The sequence below is a fragment of the Heterocephalus glaber genome, unplaced genomic scaffold (assembly GCF_053883595.1).
Source record: "Heterocephalus glaber isolate CG9 unplaced genomic scaffold, H.glaber_assembly_v1.0 deba00000621, whole genome shotgun sequence".
NCBI lineage: Eukaryota > Metazoa > Chordata > Mammalia > Rodentia > Bathyergidae > Heterocephalus > Heterocephalus glaber.
The window spans coordinates 9,878,594-9,905,867 of record NW_028258153.1 but is presented as its reverse complement, the minus strand read 5'-3'; the positions used below and the strand labels follow the sequence as shown (position 1 = coordinate 9,905,867).

General features: G+C 36.5%; 2 pseudogenes; one reads left to right on the top strand and one right to left on the bottom strand.

Moving 5' to 3' along the window:
* The first annotated feature begins 4,996 nt into the window (after positions 1–4,996).
* Positions 4,997–5,859, top strand: LOC101721721 (nucleophosmin-like; annotated as a pseudogene).
* A 12,249-nt stretch (positions 5,860–18,108) lies between these two features.
* Positions 18,109–19,172, bottom strand: LOC101721367 (uncharacterized protein NKAPD1 pseudogene; annotated as a pseudogene).
* Between the last annotated feature and the right edge of the window lie 8,102 nt (positions 19,173–27,274).

Genomic DNA, 27,274 nt, shown 5'->3' with positions numbered 1-27,274 from the left:
TATTTACTGTTTTACTTACCATATATATCAATCTGGTATTCTGTTTGCACTGGTTTTATTAACCTGGTAAAATAAAAGTTTGATCTATGCTATCAACTTATATGCAAATTATATTTATATTATTTATGAAATAATGCATTAATATTTGCATAACTTGTACACAATCATATCAAAGGACACAATGCTTTCAATTTGTGTCTAGTTGACTAAAAGTAGAATAGGAAGAAGGAGAAGGGCAAGAAAAAGACATTTCAGGAAGTGCATTTGTAGTTTGAAAACAAAATTAATATAATATTTTAAATTTAATGCCATAAAGAACAAGAAACTAGAGACATTTATAGCTAAATGGATGCATATTGAGGCCATCCTCTTAAGTGAAATAAATAGGACACACGTGTAAATACAGAATAGTTTCTCTAGTGTGAGAAATTGAAAATGTAATTAAGGATTAAAATGAATAATGGATAATTTGAAATACAAGGAAAAGGTTCAAAGGGGTAGGGGAAGTGGGAGGGGAAGGGGAGAGATCAGAGTTACAGGCTGGAATCTGGAAAGAATCCACATATAGATTGCATTCAAACTATAGGAAGAGATGTAGATAGAGACTAGGCTGGAGCTCATCAGTGGGTTGGGAAGGAAGAGTCACTGAGATCAGAGGAGAGAAGGGTATGTTTCCAGAAGAAGCACATACAACTATGTATAGTACACAGTACTCGATCATGTGATAAATGACTGTTACTGTTTTATGTACTTATCATAACATGCTGTGTTTTTCATCCTTTAGAACATAATCCTACTTATATAAAAGAGTTTACTGTGAAACAGTGTGCTGCTATGCCTGTGGTAGCCTCATGTATCTCGTGTTTAACTGCATATTTGGATAATATCAAGGGGCCATCACAGATGATTGACATATAACTTTTCAGTTTGCACTTAGAAGTTGGCACTCTGTGTGGTTCTTTGCGATACACTTGAATGAAATTGCTTAATAACATATTTCTCAGATTATATTTCCATGACATGTCACACGACTGTATTGAAATTTAAATTTTAAAAATTTGGCCTATGTGGAGTCTGCTAGTTAATTAGAATTTTTTCTCCAGACCACTATTCATTCAATATTAGTTTTGAAAATCTTTCTAAAGCAAATCACATCTTCTGATATCATGTTAATGCTTGAGATTTTTTTTTTTAATTATATGGAAAGGGCTGGGGATTTAGCTCAGTGGTTCTATCACCTGCCTCACAAGCGCAAGGACCCAAGTTCAATCCCCAGTACCATAAATAAATAAATAAATAAATAATAAAAAAATAAATTATATGGAAAAAACGTTTAAGTATTTTTCAGTTTTACTTTGGTTGAGTTCTATTATATTTGAATATTATTATAGTTTTTTTCCTTGCTTTCTTTTTCTTTGAATAATTTTAATTTTTGTGCATGTGTGTGTTTAGTGAATGATAATAAAGTTATATATTAATAAAAAAATCTGACTATAGGGAATAAGTTTCATAAGTTTATTTTTGCTGGTGGGAATATACAGATGATAGCAATGACTTTCAGAAGGAGCATGAGAAGTTATGTTTATTAAGAAGAGAGTTATGGATTCAAAAAAATTGCAAAATATCCCTTGAGGAAGTTGTTCAGAATATAAACCTCATGCCTGGAAGTATGATGGACCATTCTGTTTATTATTTCTCTTATTTTTAAAATTTTATAAATAAACCTGAAAGTTGTTTTTTACCACAAATATAGTTAAAATTTTATCTTTTGATGTACCATGAATAATCATTTTATAAATTACCATAGCATGGATGATCAGTTAACTCAGCTTGTTAGTTACTGTGCAAATGAAGCCAGGGCCTCAGACCTGATCCCCAAATCATCAGGCTAATCTCACAAATTCATGCTATGTCATTAGTCACAGATGGACCTGACTAGTTGGACTCTAGTAGCACAAATCCACCAGCCCTAAAATAACTGCAATTGTACACCCCACTTCAGAGGTTGGTAGCATTCCTTAACCTGGTGTGAGGACTACAGACACATGTCAAACCTGGAATCATAGTCAATTATTTTTCTTTTGATTTTTGTTTGGTTGGTTTGGTTTTTTCTTTCTCAACTAATGGATGATAAGAATGTGCACCACAAAGTTTCAGAGAAAACTTTAGCTTAATAATCCACTCATAAAAATATTAATATCTAGCTAAGGGTTCTTTTGTATAGAAAAATTGCTTTTGCTCTACTCATCAGCTGTTATAAACAGGAGTTTTATTTAACATAGCCTACCCTTAGGACTATACTGAACTCACTCTGACTCATTGGGTTTAACAGGGATTGTGGATTCCATGTCCTCAAACAAGCTCCAGAAGAGGCTGTTAAAATCCCTAGAGCTTTTACTCATTTGGCATAGGCTTTACATAAGAAAAATAGTGTCTTCTTACTAAGGAATAAGTTTCCTTTGAAATCTTTATATGAGGAAGAAATTGATTTTTCTGTTCCATCTGACAAAGAGAGGGAGGGAGGAAGAATCCTTTTTTGAATATGGAGAAATTTTCTTTCCTCCCTATCAAGTATTTTTATTCTTCAGTTTCCTAAATCAAGTCCCACAGGATTCCATATCAAAAGCAGTAGAAGCCTTGGGGCTGGGGATTTAGCTCAGTGGTTCTGCCACCTGCCTCGCAAGCGGAAGGACCTGAGTTCGATCCCTGGTACCAAAAAAAAAAGCAAGCAGTAGAAGCCTTAATGTCTGCTTGATTCTTGCTTTTTGCCAAAGGGTATTCTCTTTTAAAGAGATTTTTTTTTTCAGTGCTGGGAATCAAATCCAGGAGACTTATGCATGCTGGGCAAGTACTCTACCACTGAGCCACAACCCAATCCAGAGATCCTACTTTTTCAAGCAAGAGCTTATCCATTCCAATGAAAAAAGCTTGTCTTAGAGGCTTTACCTATATATTAGGCAGTTTTCTCATTCATGATATGTGCTTCTGTGTGATGTATGAAGTCAAATAGTAATTGTTTTTACAGTGCTTTCACAGTTTTTAAGTTCATGATTGTTGCACATTGTCTTGGTAGATAGTCAAGGATTCTTTCAAGGATTCTGTCAAGGATTAGTTCAGCAATTTGTTTTAGAAAAATAACAGGAATAGTGAATTTTAAAAAATACTTTGTCAAAAAAGATTTTTGAAAATCTTTTAAAAGTTCAACACTCTCTGAATGGGCTAAGCATGCTCCCTGATGGAGTAAAGCTATGTTGCAAACAAGTAATTTGTCCAAGGTATCATGCTCTCTGGTTTCTGCAGGACAGGGACTCCAGCAGGACACTCCTTCTGTGAGGGTATGAAGAGTACTTTGTGCTCCGATGGACTGGCATCCATCACATTCCCCATCATGCTGATTGTCAAACACTGGTCTTTCTAGTTGCTTTGTGTACAGAGATGCAGGAAGTCCAAACCCAGCCAAATGCAAGGCATCTCAGCAAGAGCAACCTCAACAGGTACTGCCGATAGGGTCTTGGGTAATCATCAATTGTTCCATCCTGGGGAAGCACAAGCTACAGAAAGAAAAGCTCAACCTCTGGACAGACCAGAAGTCATATCTTGGATCTATCACTCATGCTATTTTCTCAGAGAGGTTCATAGGAAATTATAATTAAAAATGGAAATATCATCCTCATTATCATATCTATAGTTGAACCCATTGGTCAAAGACCAGTGGCAGGTCCATTACCACTAATCTCACACAGAAAGTCTGAAAGGTTACTGAAGAGAGTCAGTGTACAGGAATGTTCTTTGAGCCACTTCTCCAGTACTTAGCATCACTCTTTTCCCTCTCTCTCTCTCTTTCTGCAATCTAGAACCCAGGAAACTAGTTCTGCATGTTTTTATTATGACATATTAGATATCCTTTTCTAATTTAGCTGCCTGAATATTAGAGGGGAGTAGAAATTCTAGGCCAACTGGTTACAGTTTGATAAGAGGAATAACTACTAATGCTCTATGGCACAGTAGGATAACATTAGTGGATAGCAGTCTACTATTTTCATATATCCAGTAGAAAGGATTCTGAATGTTCCTAACACAAAGAAATGATAAACGTGTGAGGTGGTACCAGTAGATACGTAAGGGACCCTGATGTTATCGTTATGCATTATACATGAATAGTAATATCACAAATATATACAAATAATGTGTCAATTAGGAATAAAGATTTTTTTAATTCACAATGTCCTCTCTCCATTTTCTTCTTTATAATCAGGGATGATTTAACATGTAGCAGATCATGCAACTCCACAATTTTATTAGAGAAGATAAAGTAACTAAACAATGTTACATTCTCATTTGTATATAAAGTTCCCAGTATATAAGATGCTGATAAGCCTATATATGAGAGGAGATTGTACAAGGAAGGGAAAATATGGGAGAGTATGAAGGAGTTTTTCAAACACCCCAGTAGCTAATTTCTTCAAATCTTCCCTTAAATGTTATTTCAATGTGGCTACCCTCATAACCAGATTTATATTAAAATACATTCCTTTGGACCCTCCATAGTGTGTTCTACTTTTTTTTTCCTAAAGCCAAATTTCTTTTTCTTTTTTTTTGTACCAGGGATCAAACTTGGGTCCTTGTACTTGCGGGGCAGGTGATGTAATCACTGAGCTAAATCCCTGCCCCCCCCAATTTCTATCTTTATTGTATTTATTCCTTATTACCTGTCCTCTGTGGCTCCATGAGGATATTATCTATTTAATTCTTAACATTCTAAGATATGTCCCCTGAGCCGCATATGTTGGGAATCCATCCTGAGTGCAGCAGGGTTCAGAGGTGAGGCTTTGGGGAAGTGATTGGATCATGAGAGTTCTAACTTCATAGCTCAATAGGCTCATTAAAAGGTGGGGTCATCCCTGGCATGATTCCATCCAGTGCATCTGTTCTCTGGGGGCAGTAGCTGTTTATTTCTGTCCACATTCTCTCCCACCTAAGTGCGTGCCACCTCTCCATGGAAGATTCGATGGATATGGACATGAGCCCCCTGAGGTCCCAGAACTATCTTTTCAGTTGTAAACTAAAGGCTGAGCATTATCACTTTAAGGTGGATAATGATGAAAATGAGCACCAGTTGTCATTAAGAATGGTCATTTTAGAGGCTGGTGCAAAGGATGAATTGCACATTGTGGAAGCAGAGGCAATGAATTACGAAGGCAGTCCAATTAAAGTAACACTAGAAACTTTGAAAATGTCTGTACAGCCAACGGTTTCCCTTGGGAGCTTTGAAATTACACCACCTGTGGTCTTAAGGTTGATGTGTGGTTCAGGGCCTGTGCATATTAGTGGACAGCACTTGGTGGCTGGAAGGAAGATGCAGAATCAGATGAGGAGGAGGAAGAGGATGTAAAACTCTTAAGTATATATGGAAAGCAATCTGCCCCTGGAAGTGATAGCAAGGTTCCACAGAAAAAAGTAAAACTAGCAGCTGATGAAGATGATGAAGATGATGACGACGATGATTTTGATGATGCAGAAGCTGAAGAGAAAGCACCAGTGAAGAAATTGATATGAGATACTTCAGCCAGCCAAAAATGCACAAAAATCAAACCAGAATGGAAAAGACTCAAAACCATCAACATCAAGATCAAAAGGTCAAGAATCCTTCAAAAAACAAGAAAAGACTCCTAAAACACCCGAAGGACCTAGGTCTATAGAAGATATTAAAGCAAAAATGCAAGCAAGTATAGAAAAGTGTGATTCTCTTCCCAAAGTGGAAGCCAAGTTCATCAATTATGTGAAGAATTGCTTCCGGATGACTGACCAGGAGGCTATTCAAGATCTCTGGCAGTGGAGGAAGTCTCTTTAAGAAAACAATTTAAAGAGTTTGTTAAAGTTTTCCATCTTATTTCATTTCTGTAACAGTTGATATTTGGCTATCCTTTTTATAATGCAAAGTGAGAACTTTCCCTACCATGTTTGATAAATATTGTCCAGGTTCCATTGCCAAGAATGTGTTGTCCAAAATGCCTGTTTAGTTTTTAAAGATGGAACTCCACCCTTTGCTTGGTTTTAAGTATGTATGGAATGTTATGATAGGACATAGTAGTAGTGGTGGTCAGACATGGAGATGGTGGGGAGACAAAAATATACATGTGGAATAAACTCAGTATTTTAATAAAGTAACACTGTTTCTATTTTTTTAAAAAAGGCGGGGCCATATTGGATGAGGAAGGTCACTGTAGGTGTAGCTTTGAAGGGTCTATTTTGTCCTTCTCCTTTCCTGGCTCTCTTACTCTGCTTTCTGGCTGCCATCACGTGAGGAGAGTGAAACTCCCCTCATGTATTGGAAACACACCTGAAATGCTGAAGAAGCCACAGAGGCAACATGCTTGCAGTGGAAAAAACAAATAGAAGTAGATGGCCAGGTTGCCTAAAGTCTGTAGGACACTATAGGTACTTTGGCTTTTACTACAGAGTAAGAAAAGAGGCCATTGGCAGTTTTAAAGCAGAGGTATGTTGAGGTTGCATAGGCTTTTTTAAAGGATGGCTTCCTGGCTGCTCTGTTTAAAATAGACTGCAGGGAGTAAGGGCAGAAATAGAGAAGTCAACTGAAAGGTAATAAATTCAGAAGAGAGATGACAGTGACTTGCCAGGTTGGTGGCAGTACAACGTAGTGAGACTCGGTTCACATTTTGAAGACAGAGTTGATGGGATGTGCTGACATACAGAATATGAAGTATGACAGAAAGGAGTTTAGGGAACTTTCTAGGTGTTCAATCTGAGCAAGTGGTTGGATATAGATGCCACTGAGTAGATGTAAAAACTATGTGAGGAGCTGGGTACAGTGGACCACATCTGTAATCCCAGCAGCTCTGGAGGCAGGAGGATGGCAAATTTGAGGTCAGCCTGGGTAACTTCACAAGATTCTATCTCCAAATAAAAACAAAACAAATTTAAACTATGGGAGTCATTCTTGTGGGAGTAGACATAAATGATAAGGACTAATACTTTTCTGTCACATTCCAGAGAGAGAAAGAGAAAGAGAGAGAGAGAGAGAGAGAGAGAGAGAGAGAGAGAGAGAGGAGCCCATAAGTCTCACATCACCTCTTTTTCTAAAGAATTTGCAAAGTTAAGGATTAAATTCAGACCCCAACTTAAGCTGTCCTATTGACTTTGAAGTAGCCTGTTCCCACTTTTTTTTCCATATTTTTCTTTGTTGCCCTAGACAGGTAACATTGACTACTCAAAGCAATAAAAGATATTTAAAGTGGAAATGGCTCCTTATTAATCCTTATAGCACAAAATTATATTTTTATATCCAATCAAAGAAGTCATTGGTTGTAATATGCACCATTATTTTGTGTGCTGCTAAAAAGGAGAAATAGTCATTTGGAATATGATTAAACTTTCTTATCAGTTATCTATGAATTACTAAAACAAATTTTTTAATTCATATACTCTTGTTCACACATAAAAAGGAAAAGATAAGCAAAGTAAATTAGCTATGGTTATTTATGAAATATTCTTTTATTAGGTTATCACATCATTCATTGCTTTAAAGCCTTAACTTATGCAACTAAAGTTAGAAATATGCTCCTATAAAACTCCAAGAAGAAGAGATAACAATCATAAATATATATGCACCAAATATTGGCACATTCAACTTTATAAAACCAGTATTAATGGGCATGAAAAATCAAATAAGCACTAACACAATTGTAAAGTGGAACATCAAAACTCCACTGACACAAATAGATAGATCAACTAGACAAAAAAAATCAACAAAGAAATATCAGAACTGAACCAAACCTGTGAACAAATGGACTTGGTAGGTGTCTACAGAATGTTCCACCCCACAACATCAGAATACACATTCTTTTCAGCTGTGTATGTTCTCCAAAATAGACCATATACTTGCTCATAGATCATGCTTAAGTAAATGCAAAGGAATTGAAATTATCACATGCATATGATCAGACCATAGTGCAATGAAATTGGAAATCAATGGCAAAAGAAACCACAAAAACTTCATAAACACATGGAAATTAAATAACACCCTCCAGAACAACCAACGGGTCACAAATGAAATTAAAGAGGAAATTAGACAGTTTTTACAATTAAATGATAATGCTGGTACAACATACTGGAACTTACGAGACACAGTGAAAGCAATCCTATGAGGGAAATTTTTAGCAGTGAATTCCCATATCAGAAAAACAAAATGAATTCAAATAAACAATATAATATCTAACCTCAAACTTCTATTAAAAGAAGAACAAGTCAAGTCCAAAGCTCATACAATGGAGAAAATTATAAAGATTAGGCCAGATATTAATGCAATCAAGACTAAGAAAACAATACAAAGAATCAATGAATCAAAGAGTTGGTTTTTTGAAAGATTAAATAAAATTGATAAACTCTTAGCCAACCTTAACAAAAGAAGGAAAGAAAAGATTCAAATCCATGCAATTAGGAATGAAAAAAGTTAAATCACAACAAATCCTGCAGAAACCCAGAAGATCATTAACACCTATTTAAAGAAACTTTATTCCAATCAGATGGAAAACACAGAAGAAAGGGACAGATTTTGGGATACATATGAATTATCAAAACTGAATCAAAAAGATATAAAAATTTTAAATAACAGCTAATGAAATTGAAGAGGTAATTAGAACCTATCAACAAAGAAAAGCCCAGATCCTGATGGATTCACTGCTGAATTCTACAAGAAATTTAGAGAAGACCTAACTCCTTAAACTCTTTAATGAAATTGAAAGAGAAGCAATACTCCCAAAGTTATTCCTAGAAGCAAGTATTACCCTGATACCAAAACCAGAGAAGGATCCAACCAAAAGAAAGAACTACAGGCCAATCTCTCTATTGAACATAGAAGCAAAAATTCTCAATAAGATACTGGCAAACAGAATGCAGCAAAACATCAATAAGATTATATACCATGACCAACTAAGATTCATCCCAGGGATGCAGAGATGATTCAGTACATACAAATCAATAAATGTGACACACCATATTAACAGGCCCAAGGACAAAAATCACATGATTATCTCAATAGACACAGAAAAAACATTTGACGAAGTCCAACACTCATTCATGATAAAAACTCTACAGAAATTAGAATAGATAATTTTATCTCAATCTGATAAAAGCCATCTATGACAACCCAACAGTCAACATTATACTAAATGGTCAAAAACTGAAAGCTTTCACTCTAAAACCAGGAACAAATCAAGGATGTCCAATATCACCATTCTTATTCAATATAGTTCTGGAAGCATTAGCCAGAGCAATTAGACAAGAAAAAGAAGAAAAAGGAATAAGAATAGGAAAGGCAGAAGTTAACCTATCATGATTTGCAGATGACATGACACTCTACATAGAAGACCCTAAAAACCTCACCAAAAGACTTCTAGATTTAATAAACAAATTTAGTTTTGTAGCTGGATAGAAAGTCAACATTCAAAAATCAATAGCATTCCTATACACAAATAACAAACTTACTGAGAGAGAAATTAGGAAAGTTATGCCTTTTACAATAGCATCAAAAAATTAAATACAAATCAATCTAACAAAAGAAGTAAAAGTTCTTTACATTGAAAACTACAGTATTCTGAAAAGAAGATTGAAGATGATATGAGAAAATGGAAAGACATCCTTGGATGTCTGGAAAGAACCAACATAGTAAAAATGATCATACTCCCTAAATTTTATACAGATTTAATACAATCCCAATCAAAATCCCAATAACATACCTCACAGAACTAGAGAAAACATTCCTAAAATTCATTTGGAACCAGAAGAGACCTAGAATAGCAAAAACAATTCTGAGAAACAAAGACAAAGCAGTGAGCATCACAGTCCCTGACTTTAAATTATACTACAAAGCTACTGTGATAAAAAACAGCATGGTACTAGCAAAAAGCAGACCCACAGATCATTGGAACAGAATGGAAGATGCAGAAATAACTCTAAACACACCCAGCCACCTTTCTTCAACAAAGGGGCCAAACACCTTCATTAGAAGAAAAATAGCCTCTTTAATAAATGGCACTGGAAAAACTAGCTTTCTACATGCAGAAGACTAAAACTAGACCCATATCTCTCACCATGCACTAAATTAAAATCAAAATAGATCAAAGATCTAAATATTAAAACAGAAACACTAAATCTGCTGGAAGAGAGAGAATTGGTGGAACTCTTGAAGACATAGGTGTAGACAAAGACTTTATGAATAAAACCCCAATCACACAGGAAATATTACAAAGAATCCACAACTGGGATCTCATCTTATTATAAAGCTTTTGCATTGCAAAAGAAATCACCAACAGAGTAAAGATACAACCAACAGAGTGGGAAAAAACTTTTTTCAGCTGTTCCTCAGACAAAAGACTGATATCTAGAATATATAAAGAATTGAAAAAATCAACCCCCCAAATTTAAAGACTCAATCCAAAAATGGGCATCTGAGATGAACACATACTTCTTAGATGAAGAAGTACAAACAGCAAATAAATATATGAAAAAATGTTCAACATCACTGGTCATTTGAGAGATCCAAATTAAAACAACCCTGAGATCCCATCTCATTCCAGAAAAAATAGCTATTATCAAGAAATCAACCAATAACAAATGCTGGAGGGGTTGTGGGGGAAAAGAAACTTTTCTCCACTGTTGGTGGGAGTGTAGACTGATGCAACCACTGTGGAAATCAGTGTGGAGATTCTTCAAATAACCAGGACTAGAGGTTCCTTTTGACCTAGCTATTCCCCTTCTCCTTATCTTCTCAAAAGAACTAAAATCATCATACTATAGTGGTATATGTGCACTCATGTTCATAGCAGCACAATTTGTAATCACTAAATCTTGGAAACAACTCAAATGTCCATCAACCAATAAATAGGTAAAGAAGATATGGGTTTTTGTTATACAACAGAGTACTACTCAGCCATAAAGAAGGATAAACTTCAGACATTTATAGCCAAATGGATGCACCTAGAGACCATACTCTTAAGTGAAATAAATCGAGCACACATGTGTAAATATCTCATTCTCTGGTGTGAGAAACTAAACTTGTAAATAAGGACTGAAATGTATAATGGATGTTATGAAGTAGGAAGAAAATGTTCAAATGAGAAAGGGGCATAAGGGAGGGGGATAAGGGAAAGGAAAGAAGGGAAAAGAAAAAAATGAGAAAAGAGATAAAATGGAAAGAAAGCTCTTGGAAATAATGAGAAGAGTAGGAGGGGAGGAGAATGGGAAAAAATTATAAATCAAAATATATCATGTACAGGTACAAATTCCATACAATGAATGTGATCCTCATGTATATCTAAATTGTACCAATAAACTTAATTAAAGATAAAAAACCAAAAGTGAATTATGCCCCTATTTCTATTAAGTTCCTCAATTTCACCAAAAATTTTTGGTAAATTTAAGTTTAGAGATAGAAAATAAGCGATAGGTTTACCTCTTCCATTATCAAGTTATATTTAAGTTTAATTTTTTAGAGTAACAATTAAACTAGTTTGACTAGATTCAATCATTTTAGGTTGTAAATAAACCAGACATAATTGTATGAGTGTCTTTGGGTCTTACAACTTCTCCTTTGTGTGTGTGTGTGTGTGTGTGTGTGTGTGTGTGTGTGTGTGGTGCTGAGGATCAGTTCAGGGCTTTGTACATGCTAGGCAACCCCTGTACCACTGAGCTATATAGCATCAGCCCTCTAATTTCTTTATATTCATAGTCTGACTCTGAAAGTACATTTCATTTCAAACCTATATTATGTGTATAACAAATTATTTCATATTTAGAAGCTTAGAAAAAACATTTATTACCTCACAGCTTTTGTGGGCCTGAAGTCTGGGAGTAGCTTACCTGAGTGACTCTGACTTGAGGCATCTCAGTGTAGCTGAACTATCAGTGAGACCTGGAGTCCTCTAAACGATTGGCTGAGGTTGGAGAATCTGCTCCTAAGGGGCCACATGGCTGTTGCCAGCCTTCAAATCCTCAATGGCTGTTGGCTGGAAACTTCAGCCAAGCACTCAGACCTCTCCACAGGTCTGCCCACAACATGGCATCTGGCTTCTCCTGAGCTAGTGATCAGAGAGGAAAAGCCAGTGAGAGCCGAGGACAGAAGCTGCCTCATTACTTCTACAGGACGTGATCAGTTGCACCAACCAACCCTGTGTCAGCATGAGAGGGTCTGCACAATGTGAAATGACTAGAAGGTGGGTGTCCTCAGGAACAATTTTGACAAACCTACTTTTAGCAATTTCCATGTTTTTCTAAACAATAACTTTTTTGTGCCATCAAGAGAATTGATAATACAACATTTGTTTTAAAAGTATTTCATTATTACTTCCCTGTGTAAGGAGCCAGGAGAAAGGATTATATGCCGAGCTACCAACATTCATTTTGCATTTAATGTTGGCATTCTGTTGAACCTACCATATATCAGTGTGAAGTATTTTTGCCTGAAAACTATTTCTTTCTCTTAATGTTCCCAGAGCCAATCTAATGAAAGACTCATATTTTTTGGAACAAACAAGCTTTTTAGGTTATCTAATTCAATTTTTTCATTTCAGTATTAGTCTGTGGTTTCTCGGCCTTTTAAAAATGCTGTCTGCCACAGTAATCATATTTCTTTTTTGTTGAAAATGTTCTGGTTATAATTGGCAGATGGAAATATACCTGAAAGAAGTACTCCTCGGTAAGATACCCCAGAAGGGTGGAGGATGCATCCACCCCCATAGTGTCATTGAGAGATGTTCCAAAGTCCACCTCCACCAAAATATCCTCTCTTTTTACATCGACTACTAGTACTATTTGACCTGAATTTCAGTTGTGTCCTTTTTATGGGAAAAATGCTTTTGAGAAGAGAACAGTAAGGTCCTCTTCTAGCTTCATTAATGAAGCAGGCGTGATCTGGTAAACGTCACTCTGAATTTTCTAGTGATTTCTGATGTTAAAGAAATGAGATAAAGGATAAATACATCTTCAATAGGGACCAAGGAGAGGGAAAATTAGGAGAAGTTGAGATCATGGATAACAAGAGTAAAGACTTCCTGTCTATTGTACCACTTTTTCTAAAAGATAGTCAATACCCACATGCATGCACATAAAAAGGGGAACAGGCATTGTTTACACATGCCATTTCCTTAAATTTATGACATGCTTTTTTATATTTTAGTTTTCTAAAATTAGATGTGAATGAATGTGAATGTAGACTATTACATCACTTCCACAACAATAACAACAAAATACTTTTTTTCAGCAATTAAAAACCCTGGTAGAAAATCAATGGAAGGTATTAGAATTAAAAATTTCAGTGGCTATTTCTTTCTAGGCTGAAAGTTTTACTCCAGGAAGGTACTTTATGATTAGCTCTCTGTGTCTAATTTTCTGAGCACTGACACTTCTTAGGGCTGTGATGTTGAACTTCTTTATGCCTTTACTTTCTGCTTCTGAAAAACAGAGATAAGAATACAGTTTCCTTCAGCTGGGCACAGTTGTGGATCCGTGTAATCCTAGCACTCAGGTAGGCTGAGACAGTGGGATCAAAAGTTTGAGTCTTGCCTGGAAAACTTAGCAAAACCTTGTCTCAAAAAAAAAAAAAAAAAAATTAAAAGGGATTGGGGATGTAGCTCAGTGCAAAGGCCCTGGGTTCAATCCCCAGTACTATATGAAAATAGAATGTTCTTCGATGTAATAATGAAAATGCGTAGTTCAAGCACTTCATGAGCTGGAAACCATTGTGCAAATGTAGTTGCCTATCCTTGATTGAAATTCCAAGTGGATGCGGATACCTTAAGGAGCAACCTTTGCTGCACCCTAGTGGTGGTAAGTTCTTCGAGGGAACGCCTAGAAAAATACCATGGGCTTTCATTACTCTTTGAGAAGATGCTTTTTTTTGATATGCTTAATGTTTTTGTGGAACAACTGCATTAACTCATTTTATTAAGAATACATAGAGACTATTCTAAACAGAAAAGTCACAAGGATTCTTCTGTGATAGATTCATCTTAAACTCTTCCACTTGTCCTGAATGCCCTCCTTTGATCCATTCCCATCTTCTTCCTCCTCAGCATCTTCACAAGCGTGAAATTCTACAAATGAATTTGTGCCATAGGCACTTTACTAACCCACATTTATGTTCCATTAACTGTGAATCTTCTGGCCCCCTCTAGTTCTCATTATTCATTAAAAAATTAAATAAAATCTTATTTAAATATAGCTATTTCTAGGTTTCTTTCACCTTTAACCAACACAAAATTTTTTCCTGAAGTTGAAAGCCACACAGCTGCTGCTATTTATTTATTTACACTGGGTATTGAACCTAGGTCCTTCACACTGAGCTACATCCCCAGCTGTATTTATTTTTTTATTTTGAGACAGGGTCTCACTAAATTCTGTAAGATGCCCACCCTGGGTTCAAACTTTCAGTCCTCCTGCCTCAACCTCCAAGAGTTTTGGGACTACAGGTTTGCACCACTATGCCTCTTCCATGCTTATTCTTTATTGTGTTACTTCAGGGCCTTGGTCCTTGATCTGACTCTTGCTATTCATATCCATGCTGGTTGATCCAAAAACAAATAAAAGAGACACATTCTTAAATATTGATTGAAAATCTATCATTAAAGTGCCTGAGGAAATTGTATTTTTGGTTTCACAAGACTTGAATTTAAAAATTATATTTATTTACATTTGAAATCTTTTAAAATTTAGTGATAAAAATGTGGTGATAAATCATACTGATGCTATTCTCAAATTATGCTTCTGCTTGAACAAAGGTCTTTTGACATCCATGTTCAATAACAAATATGTATAGTGTATGGTCTCATGGATGTGACATTTAATCTTAATCTTAAACTAGATTCTTTGGGGGAAAAGGAGACATGACAGATGACGCTTGTGTCTCCGCTTATAATTGAACATATGGAGTCTTTATTTTTTCTACTCTTGAAGGGTGATATGTTTTCTGCCCCCAGAAAAACATCCAAATATTTTATTATGCTCTTACTGTTCTAAGTGACCCAAAATATTATTGTTTCATTATTGATTTTTATATAGAACTTTCCCAGATGTCAAATTGAAGATTTTAGTTTAACCTTGCAGCCTGAACTTTTCTCTTCAAATGCTTTAGCTATTGTTTTCAGGGTTTTGAAAAAATGGTGCATTATTAAAGATTTTTTTGTGAATAAGCTCTGAGAAAGTACATGGATTAAATGAGATCATCTCTATGTAAAGTACAGAGAACTGTGCATGAAAAGTAGTGATATATTATTGTTGGCTTTGTATTTATAATGGGCACATGAACATTGCTATAGCTATACATTGCTGGATGTCAGTATAAAATATTTCACTGAATGAAATTAACATAACTCCACACAAATTATTTCCCAGGTAAAAAAAAGTTAATGCAAAGATTTCTTTAACCCTAAAATGTGAAAGTTTACTCCTCAGATATTCAGCCATGATGTGCACATTTAAAATCAATATACAGACCTCCCAGAAAATAGGCAGTGCTGCCTGTCAAGTGTTCCTGTTCCTGCCCATGGCACGGTGAGGTCCCAGGAGCGTCTTGGAGCCCCGCCTCCATCCAGTGCTCTGCTTAGCTGCACGGGCCCCTGCAAGGCCCAGTTCCATTCCCCTCCAGCCCCCCGCCTTCCGACTCTTCTGCTACCTGGTCCCACACTACAGAGGCACAGGGGATTATACTTCACATAGTTTAATGTGATAGATTAATAACTACCACAAATTGCCATTTTCTAAGCTGCACTTGATGCTATGGTATTGCTGATTGTAGCATTTGGCCTAACATATTGTGATTGATCTAATCAGTTTTCCTTCCTGGTATAAGGAAAATAAAATAGCCTCAGAGTCACTAGAGCCTCAAAACCTAAACACAAGCCATATCTGGAAGACACCTCTGAAAAGCAATCATTCCACAAGGGTTTTAAACACAAGCAACAAAGATACCTACATTAAGCAATTTTGAAATATCAACCCAGGAATTAAACCAAGGACAGTACCAAAAACAAAAATGAGAAGACATTTAAGCAAGGCACAAATGCAGGCTTCCATGCCACAAAAAGGAAATTCAGGGAGAAATGAGGTGGAAAAATCTGATAATCAACCACCTGGACACCCTGAACTGATAGCACAGGAAGTAACAAAGCAGATACATGAGGCTCTAGAAAACTTCAAAGCAGACATAATCTCCCAGATAAATACAGAAATGGTGAGTAGAGTGAAAGACATGATTAGAGGCTCTAGAGCAGAAACAGATAAGAAAATAGATGAGACCAGAAACATGCTGGAAGCCATGAATGCCCAACATAAGAAAGAAATGGAAACCATGATCACCCAACATAAGAAAGAAATGGAATCCATGAAACAGATTCAAACAGATATTCAGGAGATTAAAAACTCCATTGAAAGCATGCAGAGCAGACTAAGAGAATCTGAAGACAGGATAGCAGATATAGAAGACAGGATCACAGTTAAGGACCATGAAAACAGAGATTTCTTTCTTCTTTTTTTTTTTTTTTTGACAATTGAATACCAAAGTATTAATATCTCAAATAAATGTCCCAAAAGGTAGCACCTGCTCATAATGAAGGAACAGGGCACCTGTAGCCAACCATGTAACTTAAAACCAAGCATTTAGAAATCTGTTCCACAAAGAGAACTAAGAACTATTAAAATACCACTTCATATAACGTCATCATAGTTATATTCTATTGCTGGTGTCTTGAACTATCATACTACCATGAAGTATTTTGTTACACATGAGGAAAGTAAGGCCAGGGAGATTAACTTAACCTGCTCTAGAACTCTACCAATTATCAGCAGAATCAAGACCAAATAACTGGACTTTCTAAGCTTTTTACTCAGCTCATGAAGTTGACAACCAGGGAAAAAAACTAACCTGTCACTTGACCTACCTTCCCTCCCATAATGAAAAATTCCCTTGTATTCTACCAGCCTTCTTTCAGTGATATTTTGGTTTCTTAAGAATTAACATAGTAGGGATCACAGTATAGCAAAAGGAAAAAATGTGGCCTCCACTTGGTACTTTAATCCAAAAGCTGTCTAGAAAAAAGTGAGTATGTCCCTGAGAAGCTTGTTTCATTTTGGAATTGATTCAACTTAGTTTCAGGGAAAATATAAAATTAACGAAAAGAATTATAAATGAGTAAGGAAGACAACAGGACTGGGGATATAGCTCAGTGGTAGATCACTTGTCTGGTATAAGGCCCTGGTTTCAATCCCCAGTACTGCCCCCTCCCCAAAAAAGAAAAAAAAGACTTAGATGGCTGTCGCTCTGAATCTCTTTCAGAACATAATTAGCATAACTGACTCCTAATTCTTCCCATTTAATAGATGTCACCAACAACAACTGAAGAAATAATTTCAAACACAAGTCCATTTAGGCAATATACAACAATGGAACTCCAAACCATTTACTATCCAATTACCAGATGTTAGGGCTATAAGGAAATTTGAGAAAACCCTAGTCCCTTTTAATAGTTGTCTGTAGATATTATCATGAAAGGCAGTGCTCTGTTCTTATGCCCATTTCCTCATTAAGTAAACTAGACCATAGCTGTGGAATCAAAACACTGAAGGATCAAACCACCAAGGCTAGAGACAAGTTAGATTTGACACCTACTATGTAAATGACAGAGAGCCGCATAGAGTTCCCTTGTCCAACCACTGCACATAGCACTGCTTCCTTCCAATCCAATTCTTGATCCCAGACCTTAATTTCTCCCAATTCAACATTCCAATAGGCGTACCCAGGTCAATATTAGATTTAGCTTTCTGGGTCCTTTAATTTGCTATATATGTACTCTACACTAAATGTGATTAATTTCAAAAAAATAATCTCTTCAAGAAACCTTCATAACAAAATACCAGACTTCCCATTAACAAGAAAAGGGGATCAAGTTTAACAGGCCAAAATAGAAGACAAGGAGTCTGTCAAAACAGGTATAGCTGGCATAGAACAGCTATGACTTCAGACCCCCTGTGCTGAAGGAGTCACTAGCAGAAACCCCTAGGTGTAAGAGCTGTAAATATCCAGAATCAAGTGGGAAACAATGTTTTCTTTCCCATTTAGTCATCCTCGGAGCTCTCAGCAGATCTCTCATCTGTAGCCACTTTCCAATTTGTGCATTTGTTTGTCCTTTTTTTGTATTTCATTGTTAGCTACAGGAATATGGACATTTTCCTCTCTCTTTTTCCTTTTGGTTTTCTTAATGTCTCTTTCCTCACTTTCTTCAGAACTACTGGATGCTGAATCATCTGACTGGGAAGTGTGACTTTCTGTCCCTAAAAATAAAACTTTTTTTGAGAGACTTTGTTCTGGATTTTTTTCTTGCACTTATGTGGTTGCTTCCTTTTCCTGGTACTAGAAGCACCAATTTCTTCTGAGAACTCACTTAAGGAATCTGCTGTTACGTCTATGGCTTCCTTCTTGCTTTTCTTCTGTTTTTTGTGTGACCTTTTTTTCTGCTTCTTTTTGTGGGACTTCTTTGACTTCTTATGTTTGTGGGATTCATGGGTAGATGATTTTATCTGAGGAGATGTTTTCTTCCCATTGGTAATATCTTGCTGATCACTACTGTCTTTCAAATTCTTCAGGGTATAACTCCTTATAACCACTGTGACCCCATCTTTCTGGCATGTTAGCTTCATAATCATATAACTTCTTGTTCCAGGATTTAGCCTTAAGAAAATCATCTTCCAGTGTCCCAGAAATTTCAGTCTTTGGCCTCCAGCATTCTCTCTGACTTTCTTCATCAAAACCATTGCTACGCATCTGACTTGAACTGCTGGGTAACATTTTCCTTTTGGTTTCTGGGTAAGTATCGTCCATCTGTTTCTCTATTTCTCTTATTTTCCACATATCTGATTCTTCCTGGATCTTATTGTGAGCATCTGTATGCCAAATGACATTTCTCAGGAGGACTTTCCCAAGCGGAACCCAGGACATTCTTCAATCATGCACCCCAGCCTCAAGTGGCAGGGGTGTAGGGAGGAAGCGGTCTGAGAGAAAAAGCAAAACAGAGATTTCTTAAAGATAGTAAGGGACTATGAGAAATCAATCCAACAGCTGCTAGATGATGCAAAGAAGAATAAAATAAGACTGATAGGAGTCCATGAAAAAACAGGAGAAAGTACAAATGACATAAAAAAAACTGTTCACAGAAGTAATAGTAGAAAACTTCCCAGACAGAGGTGGAGAATTGGACACACAGATAAGTGAGGCATATAGAACTCCACCCAGCCATGATCAAAAAAAATCTACACCTAGACATATAATAGTCAAGATCCCAGAAACCCAACAGAAGAACAAAATTCTACAGACAGAGAACAGAAACAAATCACCTACAAAGGAAGCCCATCAGAATCATGGCAGATTTCTCAACACAAACCCTCAAATCAAGGAGAGCCTGGAGTGAAGTATTTCAAGCCCTAAAAGAAAATAACTTCCAACCTAGACTGTTGTATCTGGCAAAATTATCTTTCAAAATCAATGGGGAAATTAGATACTTTCATGACAAAGAACACCTGAGAAATTTCAGGAACACCAAATCAGCACTCCAAATAATTTTATGCAATATCCTAGAAAAAGACAATGAAGGTCACAACTCCATGAGGGCCAACAGAGAGAAGACACCATGCAAGGTAAGGCACTAAAGGGAAAGGGGGAAAAATAAGAAAAGAGCCAACAACAATAAAACATCATGGCAAGAATGAGTCAATATCTCTCAATTATAACTATCAATGTGAATGGCCTCAATTTGCCAATCAAAAGAAACAGACTGACAGAAGGGATTAGGAAGCAAAACCCAGCAATATGCTGTACACAAGAAACATACCTAACTCAAAAGGAAATTCATAGGCTGAAAGTAAAAAGATGGAAAACAGTTCTTCATGCCACAGGAACCCAGAAAAAAGCAGGGGTAGCAATCTTATTTGCAGACAAAGTAGATTTCAAGCCAAAACTAATTAAGAGAGACAAAGATGGTCACTACATCCTGAAGGGAACAATCCAAGAGGAAAAGATGACAATCCTAAATATTTATGCACCAAATACGAATGCCCCCAACTATACAGAACAAATATTAATGGAAATGAAAAACAAATAAACAATAACATAATTGTAGTGGGGGACCTCAACACCACTCTATCACAAATAGACAGATCATCTAGGAAAAAAATTAACAATGAAATTCTAGAACTGAACCAAGCTATTGAATAAATGGACTTAATAGATGTTTATAGAGTGTTCCACCCCACGAAATCAGAATAAACATTCTTTTCAGCTGCACATGGGTCATTCTCCAAAATAGATCACATACTAGCTCATAGGGCAAATCTAAGTGAATGTAAAAGAATTCAAGTTATCCCCTGTATATTATCAGACCATAGTGCAATAAAATTGGAGATCAATAACATAAGAAACCACAAAACACCCACAAACACATGGAAATTGAATAACACTCTCCTAAACAACCAATGGGTCACAGACGAAATTAAAGAAGAAATTAGACAGTTTCTACAAGTAAGTGATAATGCCAGTACAACATACAGGAATCTGTGGGACACAATGAAAGCAGTTCCACATGGGAAATTCATAGCAGTGAATGCCCATATAAGGACACAGAGAGAACTCAGTTAAATAACCTAATGTAGAAACTCAAGCTCCTAGAAAAAGAAGAACATAACAAACCCAAAGCTCGTACAAGAAAGGAAATTATAAAGATCCAAGCAGAAATCAATGCAATGGAGACTAAGAGAATGATACAAAAAATCAACAAATCGAAGAGGTGCTTTTTTGAAAGAATAAATAAAATTGATAAACCTTTAGCCAACTTTACCAAAAAAAGGAAAGAAGGGCAGGAGATTTAGCTCAGTGGTTTCACCGCCTGCTGCACAAGTACAAGGACCAGAGTTCAATCCCTATTACCAAAAAACAAAGCAAAACAAAACAAAAGGAAAGAAAAGGCTCAAATCCATGCAATTAAGAATGAAAAAGGTGACGCCACAACAGATCCAGCAGAAATTCAGAAGATCATCAATACATACTTTGAGAACCTGTACTCAAATAAAATGGAAAACATAGAAGAAATAGACAGATTTCTAGATACATACGAATTGCCAAAGTTAAATGAAGAAGATATAGAAATTCTAAACACCCCAATAACAATGAGTGAAATTGAAAATGTAATGAAAAATTTATGAACAAAGAAAAGCCCAGGTCCTGATGGGTTCACTGCTGAATTCTACAAGACATTTAAAGAAGAACTATCTCCATTACTCTTTAAACTCATCAAGGAAATTGAAAGGGAAGCAAGGTTTCCAAATTCTTTCCTGGAAGCAAGTGTTACTTTGATTCCAAAAGCAGGGAAAGACCCAACTCAAAAAGAGAACTACAGACCAATCTCCCTAATGAACATAGATGCAACAATCCTCAACAAGATACTGGCAAACAAAATACAAAGTGTCATCAAGAAGATCATACACCCTGACCAAGTCAGATTTATCCCAGGGATGCAAGGATGGTTCAACATCTGTAAATCAATAAATGTAATACACTGTATTAACAGAGTCAAGAACAAAAACCATATGATCATTTCAATAGATGCAGAAAAGGCATTTAACAAAATCCAGCACCCATTCATGATAAAAACGCTACAGAAAATAGGAATAGAAGGTCTGTATCTCAACCTGATTAAGGCTATCTATGAAAAACCAACAGCCAACATCATACTAAATGGTCAAAAACTGAAAACTTTCATGCTAAAATCAGGAACAAAACAAGGATGCCCACTATCACCGCTCCTGTTCAATATTGTTCTGGAAACATTAGCCATAGCAATTAGATAAGAGAAAGAAATAAAAGGAATAAAGATAGGAAAGGAAGAAGTGAAACTGTCATTATTTGCTGATGATATGATACTTCACATAGAAGACCCAAAAAACTCAGTCAAAAGTCTTCTAGACCTAATTGACAGATTCAGTAGAGTAGCTGGATATAAGGTCAACACTCAAAAACAATAGCCTTCTTATACACAAATAGCAGACCCATTGAGAGAGAAATTAGGGAAATAATTCCTTTTACAATAACATCTAAAAAAGTGAAATATCTAGGAATCAATCTAACAAAGGAAACAAAAGACCTCTACACTGAAAACTACAGCACCCTGAAAAAGGAGATTGAAGAGGATATAAGAATACAGAAAGGTATCCCTTGTTCCTGGGTAGGAAGAATCAATATAGTGAAAATGGCCATACTTCCAAAACTACTATATAGATTTAATGCAATACCGATTGAAATTCCAACAATATACTTCACAAAAGTAGAGAAAACAATCCAAAAATTCATTTGGAAGCAGAAGAAACCTAGAATACCAAAAGCAATTCTAGACAACAGAGACATGGCTGAGGGTATCACAATCCCCAACTTGAAACTATACTACAAAGCTACTGTGATAAAAACAGCATGGTACTGGCAAAGAAACAGACTCAAAGATCAGTGGAATAGATTAGAAGATGCAGAAACAACTCCAGACATACTCACCCACCTTATCTTTGACAAAGGAGCCAATCACCCTCATTGGAGAAAAGATAGCCTGTTCAATAAATGGTGTTGGAAAAACTGGATTTCAACCTGCCAAAGATTAAAGCTAGACCCATACCTATCACCATGCACTAAACTAAGATCGAAGTGGATTAAAGAGCTAAATATCAAGACAGAAACACTAAACTTGCTGGAAGATAAGTTAGGTAGAATTCTCAATGACATTGCCATAGGAAAACACTTTATGAACAAAACTTCAGTAGCATGGGAGCTAACACAAAGAATCAACAACTGGGATCTCATCTTATTAAAAAGCTTCTGCACTGCAAGAGAAACTACCAACAGAGCTAAGAGACAACCTACAATATGGGAAGAAATTTTTAGCAGTTGTACCTCAAACAAAGGTCTACTATCTAGAATATATAAAGAATTGAAAAACAGTCTGACCCCCCAAATACAAAGACCCAATTCAAAAATGGGCATCTGAAATGAACATTTTTCAAACAAAGAACTAAAAACAGCAAATAAATATAAGAAAAAATATTCAACATCACTGGTCATTTGAGAGATGCAGATGAAAACAACACTGAGATTCCACCTCACCCCACAAAGAATGGCTGCTATCAAGAAGTCAACCAATTGGGCCTGGGATTTAGCTCAGTGGTTTCATCGCCTGCTGCGAAAGCGCAAGGACCCGAGTTCAATCCCTGATACCAAAAAAAAAAAAAAAAAGAAGTCAACCAATAACAAAAGCTGGTGGGGGTGTGGGGAGAAAGGAACCCTTCTCCATTGCTGGTGGGAGTGCAGACTGGTGCAACCACTGTGGAAATCAGTATGGAGATACCTCAAAGAACTAGGACTGGAAGTCCCATTTGACCCAGCTATTCCCCTGCTGGGTATCTTCCCCAAAGAATTAAAAGAATCATACCACAGTGATATATGTGCATCTATGTTTATAGCAGTGCAGTTTGTAATAGCTAAGGTTTGGAAACAGCCCAAGTGCCCATCAACTGGAAACTGGATAAAGAAGATGTGGTTTTTTAATAAATTGGAGTACTACTCAGCCATAAAGAATGAGAAACTAGAGTCTTTTATAGCTAAATGGATGCATATTGTGGTCATACTCTTAAGTGAAATAAATAGGACACACATGTGTAAATACCAAATAGTAGCTCTAGTGTGAGAAACTGAAAGTGTAAATAAGGATGAAAATGATTAAAATGAATAATTGATCATTTGAAATAGGAAAAGGTCCAAAGGTGTAGGGGTGGTGGGAGGAGAAGGGGAAAGGGAAGAAGGGAAAGGAAAAATTATGAGAAAGAAAAAAAATGGAAACAAAGTCTATGTAAATAGGGAGGGGTGGTGGGGGTGAAGGGCGCATAGGTAATGGGGAAAAAATAAGAACCAAGATACATCATGTACAGGTACAAACACCCAATGATAAATGTAAATGTATTGTATACCTAAAATGTACCAATTAATACATAAATAATTAAAAAATAAATTTGACCCAGTGTGAAATGAGAAAAAAATAAAATAAAATCAATATACATTCAACTATTTTATTTTTTAAATTACAAAATTGACATTTTGAGAAGTAATCCTAAAATAAAACAAACAGCCCTTTTACATGGTGATCACCTTTCACCATCAAGCATGACAGAAAAAGCATGGTTTACCTACCTTCTCAGATCTACATAAAAAGATAGGCTTTATCAGGTGAGAGTTTCCTAGTGCTCCCCTTACAAAATACCACACACCATGTGTCTTGAACAAGGGAAAATGATTTTCTCACATTCTGGAGACTGCAAGCCTGAGGTGGAGTTACTAGCAGGTCTTGTTTCTTCTGGTGGTTCACACCTTGGCTGCAGAAGGCTCTATTCATTGTGTACTTGCAAAGCCTTTGCTCTGTCTGGCATTTCTCCCTTTTCTGCAAAGGACACAGTCATCTTGGATTAGGGCCCACTCCTCTGACCTCATTTTAACCTTAAATCGCTCTGGCAAAGCCCTATCTCCAAAGTTTCATTCCGAAGTACTGGGGGCTAGAGTTTCAACATTGAATTTGGGGAAGAACAATTTAACCCATATCATTGGCCTCATTCTGTTTATATTTTTTCTAATGAGAATTATATATTAATGATCAAGTTTTAATTTAGCCTTTTTTTGTTAGTAGAAATATAACCTAGCATAGAACTCAACATCTAGCATTTTAAAATGAGGACTTAACGTTTCTTATCTAAGAATGGAAAGAGTCAGTATACATATGTTCCTATATACTGCTTATTGTCTAGAAATAAGAGGAAGATAGGAAAGATATATCTGTAGAATCTGGTACCAAAATCCTGAATTTATGCAAACTAGATCAATTCTAAATGTGCCAACTCTCCATGAAGAAGGTAAACAACTATGTTCTGGTTTTAAAAATAGGGAAGAATTCATTGGAATTCCAGTTCTCATAACATATTAGTAGGACTTTTCCCAAGGTCTAAGAAATTACTCCCACAGAATGAAACTGTTTTTATTATCTTTTTCATTCTGAGAGACAAAGATCTGAGAAGTCAGGGTACTGAATGAATCATTAATGGAGACATTGATTTCACCAAGATAATCATTGGAGTTGAGATAGAAAAAAGACTGTGAATCAGTGCCAACATCTCTATGAATGAATGATGGTGTCATTGTAAGTGGCTCCCTCCCCTCTGGGTTCTTGCTCTGAGGCCATGAAGATTGAAGCAACTAGAGCCAGGGATTTAGCTCAGTGGCACCATGCCTCCCTGGCAACCACAAGGTCCTGAGTTTGATTCCCAGTACCAGAAAAACAAAAACAAAAAAGATCAAAACATCAGAATACAGCAAGCGGTGGGGAGAGCAGTATGTGTTTTATTAGAAAAAAACAGAGAACAGCCTTCTGTGGATGAGGGGTGAAAGAACTCTAAGGAAGCACCTGAATCCAGAAGTTGGTACTCAGCTCTACGGAGGGCAAAGGGGCAGAGAACAGGCTAAAAACGCAGGTGGCTTCTTTGCTGCTGCTTCTCATCACCAGCAGATTTTAACAATCCATTGTCTCTTGCAACTCTGGCTTCCCTTGAGACTTTATCACATGCGGCTGTTAATTGACTGAGTTTATTTAGATTTGCTCAGGACTTTGGCCATTGTCTGTTCATTTTCTGGTCTCACTCGCTCCTCTGCGGAGGTGACCTCTGATTGCTGTCAGGGGGTCCTGAGGGTCCTCCTCTGATTGCCTTAGAAGTTAAACTTTTACAGAATAGTACCAGATAACAGTTATAAAATCTTAGCGGAAAAATTTAAAATCAATCACAAACATAACGTTTTAGGATAACAAGTATGTTGATATCATTAGGTTAGAACCTTTGGGTTTTTGTCCTTGAAAAGTGTATTTAAATTTTTATTAGTACAGAATACCTTATGATAGAAAGAGTTATAGATTGTTAGATGGGATACTTGTTCACAATCTCTCATTATAAAGTCAAGTTTGAGATTTTGTCTTTTTATCTTTTTTTTTTGCTTAAATTCTTTTATTGGTACATTGTAGATATACAATATGTTTACATTTATCATTGGGTGCTTGCACCTGTACATGATGTATCTTGGTTCTTATTGTTTCCCCATTACCTATGCACCCTTTGCCTCCACCACCCTTCCCTATTTACATAAACTTTGTTTCCATTTTTTTTCTTTTCTCATAATTTTTCCTTTCCCTTCTTTCCTTTCCCCTTCCCCTCCCACCTCCCCTACCTCTTTGGACCTTTTCTTCCTCTTTCAAATTATCAATTATTTATTTTAAACGTTTTAATCCTTATTTACACTTTCAGTTTCTCACACTAGAGATACTATTCAGTATTTACACATGTGTGTCCTATTTATTTCACTTAAGAGTATGTCCTCAATATGCATCCATTTAGCTATAAATGTCTCTAGCTTCTAGTTCTTGATGGCTGAGTAATACTCCATTTTATTAAAAACCTCACATCTTCTTTATCCAGTCTCCAGCTGATGGGCACTTGGGCTGTTTCCAAGCTTTAGCTATTACAAACTGAGCCACTATAAACATGGGTGCACATATATCACTGTGGTATGATTCTTTTAATTCTTTGGGGAAGATACCCAGTAGGGGAATAGCTGGGTCAAATGGGACCTCTAGTCCTAGTTCTTTGAGGTATCTCCATACTGATTTCCACAGTGGTTGCACCAGTCTGCACTCCCACCAGCAATGGAGAAGGGTTCCTTTCTCCCCACACCCCCACCAGCATTTGTTATTGGTTGATTTCTTGATACCAGCCATTCTTTCATCCCACGTTTATAAAATAAAACCTAAAGGTATAAAACATTGAGCTACTTATAAGCATTTGAAATGTACTGTGTGTCTTTATAATCTCTCCTGTGTACTTTTGGGGAGGGATACAAGGAAAAGGAAGAGATGGGATCCTGTTTAGCTCCCCCAAAGCCAGGCTGTGTAGCTGCCAGCCTTATCTTGAGGTTACCCCACATGTGCAGGCCCCCCAAACCAAGGTCAGGCAGCAGCTTGCCTCACTTCTTGCCACCATTAGCCTGGGCCTCTTTGCCAGTCTCATAGAGATCTGTTGTCTATATGCAGAAGAAGTACTCTTGTTTCCAGCACACAGCGACTTTAGCTTTCATTCAGATTAAATAACAGCA